This window comes from Lissotriton vulgaris, chromosome 1_1 (genome assembly GCF_964263255.1).
Source record: "Lissotriton vulgaris chromosome 1_1, aLisVul1.2, whole genome shotgun sequence".
Taxonomy (NCBI): Eukaryota; Metazoa; Chordata; class Amphibia; order Caudata; family Salamandridae; genus Lissotriton; species Lissotriton vulgaris.
The window spans coordinates 245674164-245686791 of record NC_141685.1 but is presented as its reverse complement, the minus strand read 5'-3'; positions in this window follow the sequence as shown (position 1 = coordinate 245686791).

The window sequence follows — 12628 nt, the reverse complement described above, 5'->3', positions numbered from 1 at the left end:
TGTTGCTGTGCTGCTGTTATTAAACCATCTTATTGCTGAACCAATTCTTTTGGATTATTCAACAAAATTGGCGACGAGGGTGACCTGGAACTGATGGTGAATGCAGCACAGAGGTGGAGTTATTTTGAATTTTTATTTAAATCTGAAAAAAAATTTTTTTGGAAGACCTGCACATTTAAACATCTTTAAAGGCTTGCCAAAATATTTTCATCAAAGAAGAAGAAAATCGGAATTTAATAACTCCTACCAACATAAAGATCTTCAATTTTGAATACTTTAAGGTAATTTTTTTTGTTTACCTTTGAATTTTCTGACTCTGGCTCGTGGACTGTACTCGCTGCGTGAAACTGACACGTGAGCCAACCAGCTGTGATTCACGAGACGGATTTGCAACCAGCTGTGATTCACGAGACGGATTTTAGCGCGCGGCGTTGTTCATATCTAAACAGAGCTGTCACTGAAGCTGTCACGGGATCGAGAGAAGGAGACTTGCCGTGAACTACAGAACAAAACCGGAAACCGGCGAGTCAAAAGACAGCGCAAGGACGCGCCTACGTCAACAACATTAGAACCAAGCCGGCGAATCAAGACACAGCGCAAGCACGCGTCTGCGTGATGATGTAATCACGCAACGTCAAGCGTGGCGGCCATTTTAAGTTGGGATTTGGGTTCCCATGGTAACTAATCACCGCGCATTGCCGTTTTTCAAATCAGTATCTCTGACAGACTTCGTTTTATCTTCGCAAAGGTCTCTGGTGACATTTAAAGGAAGGAACAACGATTACATTCAGTAGGAATTCACGATTTTTGATAAACTCAATGATATTTTTTCACACACAAGGGAAGTTAATACAAAAATTATACTGGTTAAACATTTGTTAAGCGTTAAGCATGTTACATGTATTAGCACATATTTAAGAGCATTTGCCTTTAATACAGAAAATAATAGTTATTAAGCATTGTTTTATATAACATTGGTCACATGTGTTAGCACATACTTAAGAGCATTGTTTTGTACAATAACTTGCAAGTATTAGCACAAAGGAATCAAATTAGAATTCATACATATTTTGTTTTGTTGGTCACAAAATGCAGTTTGACCCACCTGAGAAGTTTTTGCAAAATAAGGGTGATCCACCAATTCCTTGGACTCGTTGGAAAGAGGAGTTCTTTAACTATATGAAAGCCATAGATGGCGAACGGATGGGTGCGGAGAGGAAGAAAAGTATTTTGTTACACTGCCTGGGTTCAGAGGGTCAAATGACTTTTAGAGCTTTACCTCCTATTCCACCTGAGTTAGGTGAAGGAGAAGGTACCAATGTATATAAAGAGGCTTTACTTAGAATAGAGAAGCGTTTTAAACCAGTGTCTAACATTGCTCTTAATAGGTACAAATTCTACACTCGTGCACAACAAGAAACAGAATCCTTTGATGATTTTTTGACTGCTCTGAGGTCTTTATCTATTCATTGTAATTTTGGTGCAATGTGCGAGGAGATGTTAAGAGATCAGATTATAGTTCATGTGAAAAATAAAAAAACGCAAGAAAGGTTATGGGAATTAGGTGACCCAAAGTTATCAGAGGCAATTGCTATTGCAAAGTCTTTAGAACAGTCAGAAAAGTGGATGCTTACTGTTCAAAAACATGTAAATAAGCCAGATCCTCATGACGAAGTTTGTTTGGTAAAAAATAAAGAAGGCCAGATGAATGATAATCAACATACATTTATAAACTCCAACAGATTCCATAACAATGGAGGTTTTAAAAGATTTGGGAAGTCTGTGATCTGTTATAAATGTGGTAGTAGGATGCATGTAGCTTCATATGGTGGATGTCCTGCCATTAACAAAGAATGCAGGAAGTGTGGAAGGTTAGGACATTTTTCCTCCGTTTGTAGGGATTCAAGACTTGCTGTTCAAAATTCTAAAGATAAAGTAGCTGTTGTTACAGCAGCTCCTTCAAAATCTTGTAGTTGTGTTTGTGCGGGTACAGAGGATTGCACTTCATCCAATAAAGGTTTTGTAGTTTATTTGGCTGAAGAGATTTCTTTGATTGATGACAATGGTCAGCACATTAAAAAACCCATTTGTGAAATGTTTATTTTGGGGGTTAGTCTTAACTTGATGGCTGATTCAGGTTCACCTTGGACTATTATTACCAAGGATTACTTTGTAGAACGGTTAAAACATGTGTTAAATTTTAAAGAGATTCTTCCTTCTGAGATTAGTGCAGTCAGTTTCAATGGTACAATTGTAGAGATGTTAGGCCATTTTGTAGTTAAGATTACTTTTAGGTCCAGGTGTGTTAAGATCAAATTGTATGTTGCGATTAAGGGTGTGAATGTCATTGGTTGGAAGGATCAATGGAAGTTGGGAATAATTTTGAATCCTCGTGCCAAGGATCCAGTTATGTTGGGTGAAAGTTTTGAAAATGATCACATTTCTTCTATTTCTATTGAGCAAGGAACTGATTTAATCAAGTCTGAATTTGAAGACATTTTTTCTGACAAGCTAGGTAAGCTGCAGAATTTTTCTCACAAAATTAAACTTAAATCTGGAATGGTTCCTGTTAGACAGAAATTAAGAGGGGTGCCCATTAACGTTAGAGAAGATTTAAAGAAAATGTTGGAGGATTTAGTTTCAGAGAAGATCATTGAACCTATTGACTCTGCTGAATGGGTTTCTCTGAATGTTTTGGTCAGAAAACCGGACAAATCTTTGAGAATGTGTGTGGACCTGAGGGCACTTAATTTGGCAATTATTGTGGACTGTCATCCCCTCCCAAATATTAATGAAGTTGTTTCCATGTTAGAAGTTGCTAAAGTTTTTTCCACCTTAGATTTAAGGTCGGCTTATCACCAAATTACCCTTACTGATGAGTCAAAGTGTTTAACAGCTTTCATTACCCCTCAAGGTCTTTTCCAGTACACCAGAATGCCGTTTGGCTTGGCTTCAGCTGACTCAGTATTTCAAAGGGTAATGTACAACATTTTTAGAGATGTAGATCATTTTGTGAAGTGTTTCCAGGATGATATTCTATTTTTTTCTAGCACAGATGAAGAACATCTTGATCATTTACGCTGTGTGTGTGAGAAGTTAAGGAAGAGTGGGTTAACGCTGAAAGCCAACAAGTGTAAGTTATTTCAATCATCTGTTGAGTATTTGGGACACACATTATCTGGTGATGGAGTAGTTCCCAAGAGATCGAATGTGGATGGTATTAGTAATGCCCCTCCACCAACAAATAAAGACCAGTTGTTATCCTTTGCAGGTATGTGCGAATATTATAGTAAATTTGTAAATAATTTTGCCTCTAAGATGGAACCACTAAGGAAGCTGTTGAGGCATGGTAATCCTTTTGTTTGGGAAGGAGAACAACAAGAAGCTTTTGAGCTTATCAAGTCTGATATTTTGCATGCCCCCACACTTAGACCTTTTTGTTTGAATAAATTGTGTGTAATCACGGTAGATGCAAGTATGTATGGTCTTGGATCTGTTTTGTCTCAACGGTCAGGTAAAGAAGAATGGAACGTCTGTTTTGCTTCTCGCACTCTTAATGAGACAGAGCGCAGATATGCCGTAATTGAAAAAGAACTTTTGGCTTGTGTGTGGGCGATTGAGCACTTCAGAAATTTCATTTGGGGAAATAAATTCATTCTGAGGACTGATCACAAACCATTAGTTAACATTCTGTCCCCTGGTGGAGGTTGGAATGCCACGGTGTAATAAATTGATGTCCATAAATCCAGTATATGTAACAATTTAGGTTTATTGTAGAATAAAATCAGGTCAGGTAGATAAATAGAATAAGGTAGTATAATGATAGAAAAGACCCCACCAGGAGCAGATGTCTTCAGCTCAGCCTCCAGATGTAACTGTTCCAGCTTTCAAGCAAATGCAATTGGAACACAGATGACATCATAGAGACATGCTGAGATAGAAATGAGAAACACAAAGGAAAGGACAAAGAAGAAATGAAAGCAGGATGTAACACATCTCCCCCCTTGACAAAATAAAATAAGATAAGAAAACAAAAGAGAATAAAACATTGATAATAGAACATATAGCATAAACACAGGAAGAATTATGGTAAAGTAAAACAAATAGATAGAACAACAAAAAACGAAAGTACAATAGAAAATACTGTAACCCTCATGGTACAGAATCCATATCACAGAGCAAAAACACAGCTCTTAGAACACACAACAATATGAACACCTCTAAACTTAGAGCACTTAAAAGTGGTTCAATAACTAGATAAAAGATAGCGAACACAAGAAATTCCACAAAAGAGCAACCAGCGGCTCTTTAAACATCAAAGAATAGCAAACACTTGCTATTCTACAAATGAGCAACCTGCGGCTCTTCACATTGAAAATAAATGAAACTCCTCTAATATAATAGAGCGCTAAAGCGGTACACATCCTAGTATAGAGCAACTTTCACTCTCACAAATTCCTAATACCTGAACACCTCTAACAAAGTTAGAGCACATTGTGGTTCAACAAAAAAAAATTAGAACTCTTCAAAATATTGAAATCTCATGAACATGGCTCATCCTAAGATGCAAGCCGTAAACACATAAAATACAATGAAAAAATGGCAACTCTTCAAAATTATGCAATCTCATGAACATGGCTCATCCTAAGATGCAAGCCGTAAACACATAAAAATACAATGAAAAATGGAGCACCTCAATAAATGAGCACAAAATGTGGCCCCCCTTCAAAAATACACATGTACACATCCCATGCACATGTCAAACATGCAATCCACTACGGATTTAAATAAAACACTTGAGCACCTCAAACAACGTTGAGCATAAAAAATGTCTCACTCCATTGAATAACTAAAACACCAGAAATCTGAATAGAAATTACAGAGCACCTCAACATACGTTGAGCATAAACATGGCTCTCACATTAAGGACGATACTATCTGACTGTAGTATAACTAAACATCTTGCAAAATTAAAACAATACTATCTCACTGTAGTATAACTAAACACCTCAACCATAATAGAACATGTGTGTTCTATCAGTCCCAGAACACACATACAAAGTACACACATGCAAAGTACACACATGCAAAGTACACACATGCAAGCAAATCATATGAGAAGAAATACATGGCAATAAAATTATGCGCAGTCCACCCCAAAAATACATATATGAACACAGTCCCTCCAAAAAATACATATATGAACACCTCCCTCTTAAAAATACATATATGAACACAGTCCCTCCATGAGAAAAGTAGACAGATGCAGATGCAGCGATGTCTTTCTGCAAACAACAACACTTGAAAAATGTACATCAGCTGTGTACATCAGCGAAGTAATATCTTGTAAAAGAATTGCAGACGTCGAAACAATGAACCAAACTCCCCAAATGGTAAGAAACGATCCTTAGTGTTCCAGAATAATGTTTACACAGATCGTTGTGCCATATCTTCTTCAAAATCTACCTTTTTAAATGTGCAGTTCTCTCTTCACAATGTACGAAAACAGTACAGTTCTGTAAACTTACCTGTGGCGGTAGGGAGCGGTGGGGGGAGCAGCCAGGAAGGACCCTTCGCCTGCCCAGCCGTGAGGGAAACGGCCAACGCGACACGATTCCTGGGACGCTCCTGGCCAAACCGAGCGCCAGGAACCACAGTTCCCAGCAGCCCCGGCACCTGGCACGCTCGTGACGCTCCCGCTGCGCCTGGAGGTGCCTCAAGAATGCGGAGCACCGAGCGCGACTGGGGGCAGTTCTGTAAACTTACCTGTGGCGGTAGGGAGCCGTGGGGGGAGCAGCCAGGAAGGACCCTTCGCCTGCCCAGCCGTGAGGGAAACCGCCAACGCGACACGATTCCTGGGACGCTCCTGGCCAAACCGAGCGCCAGGAACCACAGTTCCCAGCAGCCCGGCACCTGGCGCGCTCGTGACGCTCCCGCTGCGCCTGGAGGTGCCTCAAGAACGCGGAGCACCGAGCGCGCCTGGGGGCAGTTCTGTAAACTTACCTGTGGCGGTAGGGAGCCGTGGGGGGAGCAGCCAGGAAGGACCCTTCGCCTGCCCAGCCATGAGGGAAACAGCCAACGCGACACGATTCCTGGGACGCTCCTGGCCAAACCGAGCGCCAGGAACCACAGTTCCCAGCAGCCCCGGCACCTGGCGCGCTCGTGACGCTCCCGCTGCGCCTGGAGGTGCCTCAAGAACGCGGAACACCTCCCGCCCCGCGGGAAGCGCGCGGGACGGCGCCGGGCTAAGCCCGGGCAAAGGGCGGGCCCTCTGTGGCCCTCAGAGGCACTAGGAGGACGGGATGGGCCACCTCACTTGGCACCATCATAGAAGCAGGTACAGAAAACATCTAACCCTTTTGCTTCCAATTGTCATTTGTCCCTGACCCTTCCAGTTTCTCTTTTGGAGCTCTTGTAGTCCTAAAAATATGTCTTTCTGGGAGGACCTGAATGCCTTGTGTGGCACAAACTACGCCCCTATCATATCAACTCCACCCACATCTGGCATGAATATTGACCTTATCAACCGCACTCCCCAGGAACTACCTTTATTGCATGTAATGATTCCCACCCAAGCTAACACGCTGCCCCAGGCCCTAATCACCAAAATGAACATTGAGGAGATTCCTGCTAATGTTGATCAAATGTCCTGTAGCCCCTCATCACCCCCGCTATTTCAACTGTTTTTACGCCACAGAAGGTGGGGGCCATATCAAATGATTTTGCTTCCCCCTTCCAATCCACCCTATTGGCCCACATTGAACGATTGCTGAACGTGGCCCTATCACCCCTGGTCACAAAAATTCAGGACCTGGGAGAAAGGTTGTCCAGCGTGGAAAAAATAGTACAAAGGATTAATCCATCAAGTGTAAACACTGCTTATACGCTTTCCACCAACCATGAGAAACCTAAGTCTACAGAACAGAGAAAAGCACCATCAATTGATCCCTCCATTAGCAAACCCATCCCAAAAAGATGTCATATTACTTCTAACTCCTTAATAGCACCTAGGACTCCTCATGAAAGAAGGCATCGAATCAACCTACCCCCTGAAGCCGCCCCCTATGTGACTGTTCTCTCTGGGGTGCCAGAGCTGAGACAAGGCAAATTTGAAACAAATCAGGACCTTCTGAACAAAGCCATCTTCTGGCTCAATAACAATAGACCGCTGCCACCTGACCTAGATGGCGGAATTGTAAGCGTCAGGAGGGTAGGATGGTTGGGTACGTTGCCCAAAAACTGTCCAGGAGATCTGATTTTATTTAAATTCAAACATAAGAACATTGTCCCCTACTTAAGATCCTCTCAGCCCAAAACAGGAGATGGCCCTATTTGTATCTGTGACTTGTTTGACTTTTATCCTGGCCCCAGAGTGTTGAACTATAAAATCCGTTGAAAGGGGGTTCCTGTGTACCATGCGCTTTCATTCTGCACAAGACTGATTCTAGTTTGTTTTAAATGGCCTAATTTATTTTCCTTTTTTTTAAGTTATCCTTGTCAACTGCACATTAGAAAAAGATATTGATATAATTTGAGTTTTAATAATAATTATGTAATCTTGTTCTGTGATTTTATGGTTGATTAATTCAAATGTCTTTTTAAAAATTTGTTTATGTATACTTTACGCTTATATGATATTTCTTTGCTGAATATCGAATAAAGCTTATTTTGAACCTTTTCAGTACCTTTTCCTTCAAATTCGTATTTAAATTCAAGTTGCTGTCAGGATATTATTAAACGCGTTGATGCTTCACGACGCGATGTGCAACAAATATGGCCGACAATGACGTCATACGTTGTGTTGCGTACGCCGTGCTGCGCACGCAACCTTGATGACATCAGCTGCTGCCATGGACGGAGAGAAGACGGAGAGCATAGCGTTGTCAAGGTGATGACCATGCTCAGAAATCGTTGCGAGCGCTCGAGCGATTGCTCCCGTAAGTCGTTGTTATTATTATTTAAAAATCGCCAAAAGAATTGAACAGCAGGAAATGTGCAAAAATCAACACTGGGCCTTAAAACAATACACGGTTTTGAACCATTTGAACATCCCTTTTCGAAGCCACAGCAGACACCGCACACAGTGCTCTGCTCACAGATGCTAGCGTCGAAAGTACAGTAGACACCGCACTCTGTGCTCCGCACATAAAATCCAGCATTTATCTTTGAGAGCCCAAAGCAAAACTTTATGTCCATTCTCACGCTGTTTAACTTCTTTAAACATCTAATACGAATGAAAGTTGCACCTCCATTCTCCACAGCAGATGGCAAAGGCGTGTCTCTCCCAAACATGGCACACATCTTTCCTTTTAAAAGTTCTTGACAATTCAGTCCAAATCAGTTTAAATCTTAAAAGTTTTCTTCAAATCATGCAGTTGTAATTCCTTCAGATTTAAGCCAAATCACGCAGCAAAAATTCTAACACCCAAGGGAAACAGGCTGTCCAGATCACACAGGATACTGGTGGGGTTAATCAGGGTGCTCTCATAAAATACCCTTTGCTCCTCTGGCTTGAAAAAAATTCTTCAGTTGCAGTAGTTCCAATAGTCTTTAAGTTCCTTAGTTCCTTATTCTTTAAGTTCCTTAGTTGCAGATCTCCATTACTCCATTAGACCAGTCTGTTTCCACGCACAGGTTCTGTACCTCGTCGCCAAAATTGTAATAAATTGATGTCCATAAATCCAGTATATGTAACAATTTAGGTTTATTGTAGAATAAAATCAGGTCAGGTAGATAAATAGAATAAGGTAGTATAATGATAGAAAAGACCCCACCAGGAGCAGATGTCTTCAGCTCAGCCTCCAGATGTAACTGTTCCAGCTTTCAAGCAAATACAATTGGAACACAGATGACATCATAGAGACATGCTGAGATAGAAATGAGAAACACAAAGGAAAGGACAAAGAAGAAATGAAAGCAGAATGTAACACACGGCTCGCATTTCCAGGTTGACTTCACGACTCCAGGAATACTCGTTCACCCCGGAGTATGTCCCTGGAAAAAAAAATGTGGTTGCAGATTTTATGTCTCGCCATCCATCTCCTGTTGTTGATTGCAAGAATTTGTATGATTCTGATGTTGTTACTTGTTTGCAAGATGTATTATCTACATCTTTTAATGAGATATCTGAAGAGTTATGGGAAACTTCTGACAAACAAGATCTGACACTACAATCTATTAAGAAGTATATCCTTGAAGGTTGGCCTGAAAAGAAGTTGCTAAAAGAAGACCTGTGGTCCTTTTTCAATGTTGCTACTGAGTTAGAATTGGAAAATAATTTAGTTTTCAAATCTGGTAAGTGTGTTCCGCCCTTTGCCGTACAGAGTTTAATACTAGATGCTGCACATAAATCTCATCCAGGAATGTCGGCAATGAAAAGATTAATTAGGAATTATTTCTGGTGGCCATCTTTGGATCGTCTGGTTGAACACAAAGTTAGGGAGTGTACTGTTTGTGTAGGAAATGATAAAATGTTAAAAGTAAGTGTACCTCCTTTAAAAACAACTGCTTGGCCCACTTTGCCTTGGAAAAAAATTGCTTTTGACATTTCTGGTCCGTTTATGTGTCTTCCTTCCGATTCACGTTATGCTCTGGTTCTTATGGACTACCATTCAAAGTGGCCAGAGGTTAAGTTTGTTTCTTCTGCTTCTACCAATATTGTTGTGGAATTTTTTAAGGAAGTATTTTCAAGGGAGGGTTGTCCGTCTGTTTTAGTCACGGACAATGCGGTGCAGCTTACTTATTCTGAAATGGAAAATTTTCTCAAATTGCACTCTATCAAGCACAACACTGTCTCCTTTTATGAACCACATGAAAATGGCTTGGTAGAGCGTTTTAATAGAGTGTTGAAGGGATTTATTTCTGAGGTTTGCAAGTCTGGTTCAAGTTGGAAAACTCTTTTGAGGGAAAACATTTGGTTCTACAGAATTACCCCTCATTCAACCACTGAAGTCAGTCCTTTTCGTTTGCTCAAGGGACGTGATCCCGCTTCTACCATTTGTCCTTGGTGGTTTAGGGACAAATGTCTCAACAAATCCTTTTCTGAAGAATTAGTTGTACAAGCTGCACAGAAAGTTGAAGATAAGCAAGCTAAAAGTAAGTTGTGGTATGATAAAAAGTGGAATGTTAAATCTCCTAATTTTTCTGTGGGAGATGTTGTAAGAATTAAAAAGCCAGGTCTTGTCTCAAAATGTTCAGATAAATTTGGTAAGCCAATGAAACTTGTAAAGGTTTTTAATAACAGTGTAATCACCCAGGACGGCAGATTATGAAACATTAAGCGTGTTGCAAGATGTCCACCCATGCAGCAAGCTTCCATTCCATTTGCTTCAAATACTGCCAGTAGTTCTATTGCCTCAAGAGTTAAGTCTTCTGATCGTTCTAGATTGCTTCCTGTTAAATTTGATGATTATGTTTCTTAACTCCATTTTGTTTCCTCTTTCTTGTATTGAAAGGAGATGTGTTACATCCTTTTCCATTGCTCATTCCCTGTACCTTTAAATCCTACATGTTATTCTTTGAGTGTTCTTAGAACACTACTATGCTCTTGGCTTATGGTCAGTTGCACTGTTCCTGATCCAAGAGACTGGTGTACATGTTGCTGTGCTGCTGTTATTAAACCATCTTATTGCTGAACCAATTCTTTTGGATTATTCAACAACTGCTGATTCCCTTCCCGACCTCTTAGCCATTCTCCCTGACACCCATTACGCCCTCCGGGCCGATCGCCCGGATGGTAAGGTGGGGGGAGGGGTGGCGATGATCATTCGGTCGACCTTCAAATTTCAACCCCTCGACTACCCCCCCATACCCAACGTGGACTACCTTATGGCTCGCTCTCTTAATCTTTCTGCCCCCCTCACTGTTGTCCTTGTGTACCGCCCCCCTCAATCCCTGACACCCATTACGCCCTCCGGGCCGATCGCCTGGATGGTAAGGTGGGGGGAGGGGTGGCGATGATCATTCGGTCGACCTTCAAATTTCAACCCCTCGACTACCCCCCCATACCCAACGTGCACTACCTTGTGGCTCGCTCTCTTAATCTTTCTGCCCCCCTCACTGTTGTCCTTGTGTACCGCCCCCCTCAATCCATGCCTTCCTTTGTAGCCTCCCTTCAGGACCTTATGGCCACTCTTGTGGTCAACAATTCCTCCGTCCTTCTGCTCGGCGACTTCAATTATTGGCCGGGCGACCCCATGGAAGACCTCCCCTCCAAAGATTTTTCAGGCACTCTTCAATGTCTAAACCTCACTTCTCACGTCTCAGTCCCTACTCACACCCAGGGTCATATCTTGGACCAAATTTGGTCCTCACGTCCCATTGTTTCACCCCCCCTCATATCCCCATGCGTGTGGTCGGATCATTTTAACATCTCTTTCTCTATCCATCTGGGAGCAGTCGATAAGTCTCCCCGTCCGATAAAACATCTTAGCTCGCAATTGGAATCGGACCGACCTTGACTCCCTCTCGCTCACTTTGGCCTACTCTGCCCCCAACCTCACTAATCTTCCTCTTGAATCCCAGGTTAACGCTATCGGCACATGGCTCTCCTCTTCGTGCGATCCAGTCGCCCCGCTTAGAAAGATCAAGGTGGTCCGTCCATATGACGCGCACAAATGGTTCTCCCCAGAACTTAAAACACTTAAACTCGACCTTAGTTGGTCGGAACGCCACTGGAGACGGAACTATTGCCCCTCTTTGCGCGTCAAATACAAATCACTCCTCTCTGAATATAAAATAGCGATCTTAGCGGCTAAAACCGCATACCTCACCGAGAAAGTAGCTCTCGCGGCTAACAAACCCCGTGAAATCTTCTCTCTGGTCCACAATCTCGCCACCTCTGATCGCTCCACTCCTAGTTTAGTTCCCTCACAGTCCCTCTGTTCTTCACTTAACGACTTTTTTATCGACAAGATCGTGAAGATTAAAGCCAACATTCCCACAGTGCCTCAACCCCGTTCCACCTGCTTCCCTATCCGTCCCTCTTCCTCTTTCGCCCTTTTCCCTCCCATCTCCACCGATTTATTCTTAAAACTTTTGGTCAAAACCAAGTCCGGTTCTCCTGCGGATTGCGCGCCAGCACGCATTCTCAAAACTCTTTTCACCAACTGTCCTGCCCCCCCCTCTTGCTCTTCTTAATTCCTCTCTGGCTCTTGGATCTGTCCCCTCTTCCTTCAAATCCGCTATAGTCCTTCCCATTCTAAAAAAAACTGGCCTAGATCCCTCTCTTCCTTCCAATTTCCGCCCCATTTCTCTTCTTCCCTACCTCGGCAAGATCCTTGAAGCTCATGTCACTTCCTGCCTCTCCACTTATATAGAGGAGAACGGCCTCCTTGCATCCCACCAGGCGGGATTCCGCCCGGGCCACTCCACGGAGATGGTGGTCCTCGCAGTCTTGGACGAGCTCAAGGGGAAGGCCGATTCCAACCTCCCTCAAGCCCTGGTCCTTCTCGATCTGTCCGCTGCGTTTGACACGGTTGACCATTCCATCCTTCTCGACCGTGTCAGCGCAGCGGGCATTCGGGGCGCGGCCTTCTCCTGGCTGGCGTCCTTCCTGCGGGACAGGTTCCAGGCAGTCCATCTCCCCGGTTTTTCTGCTCCCCCCCGCCCTGTCACTTGCGGAGTTCCC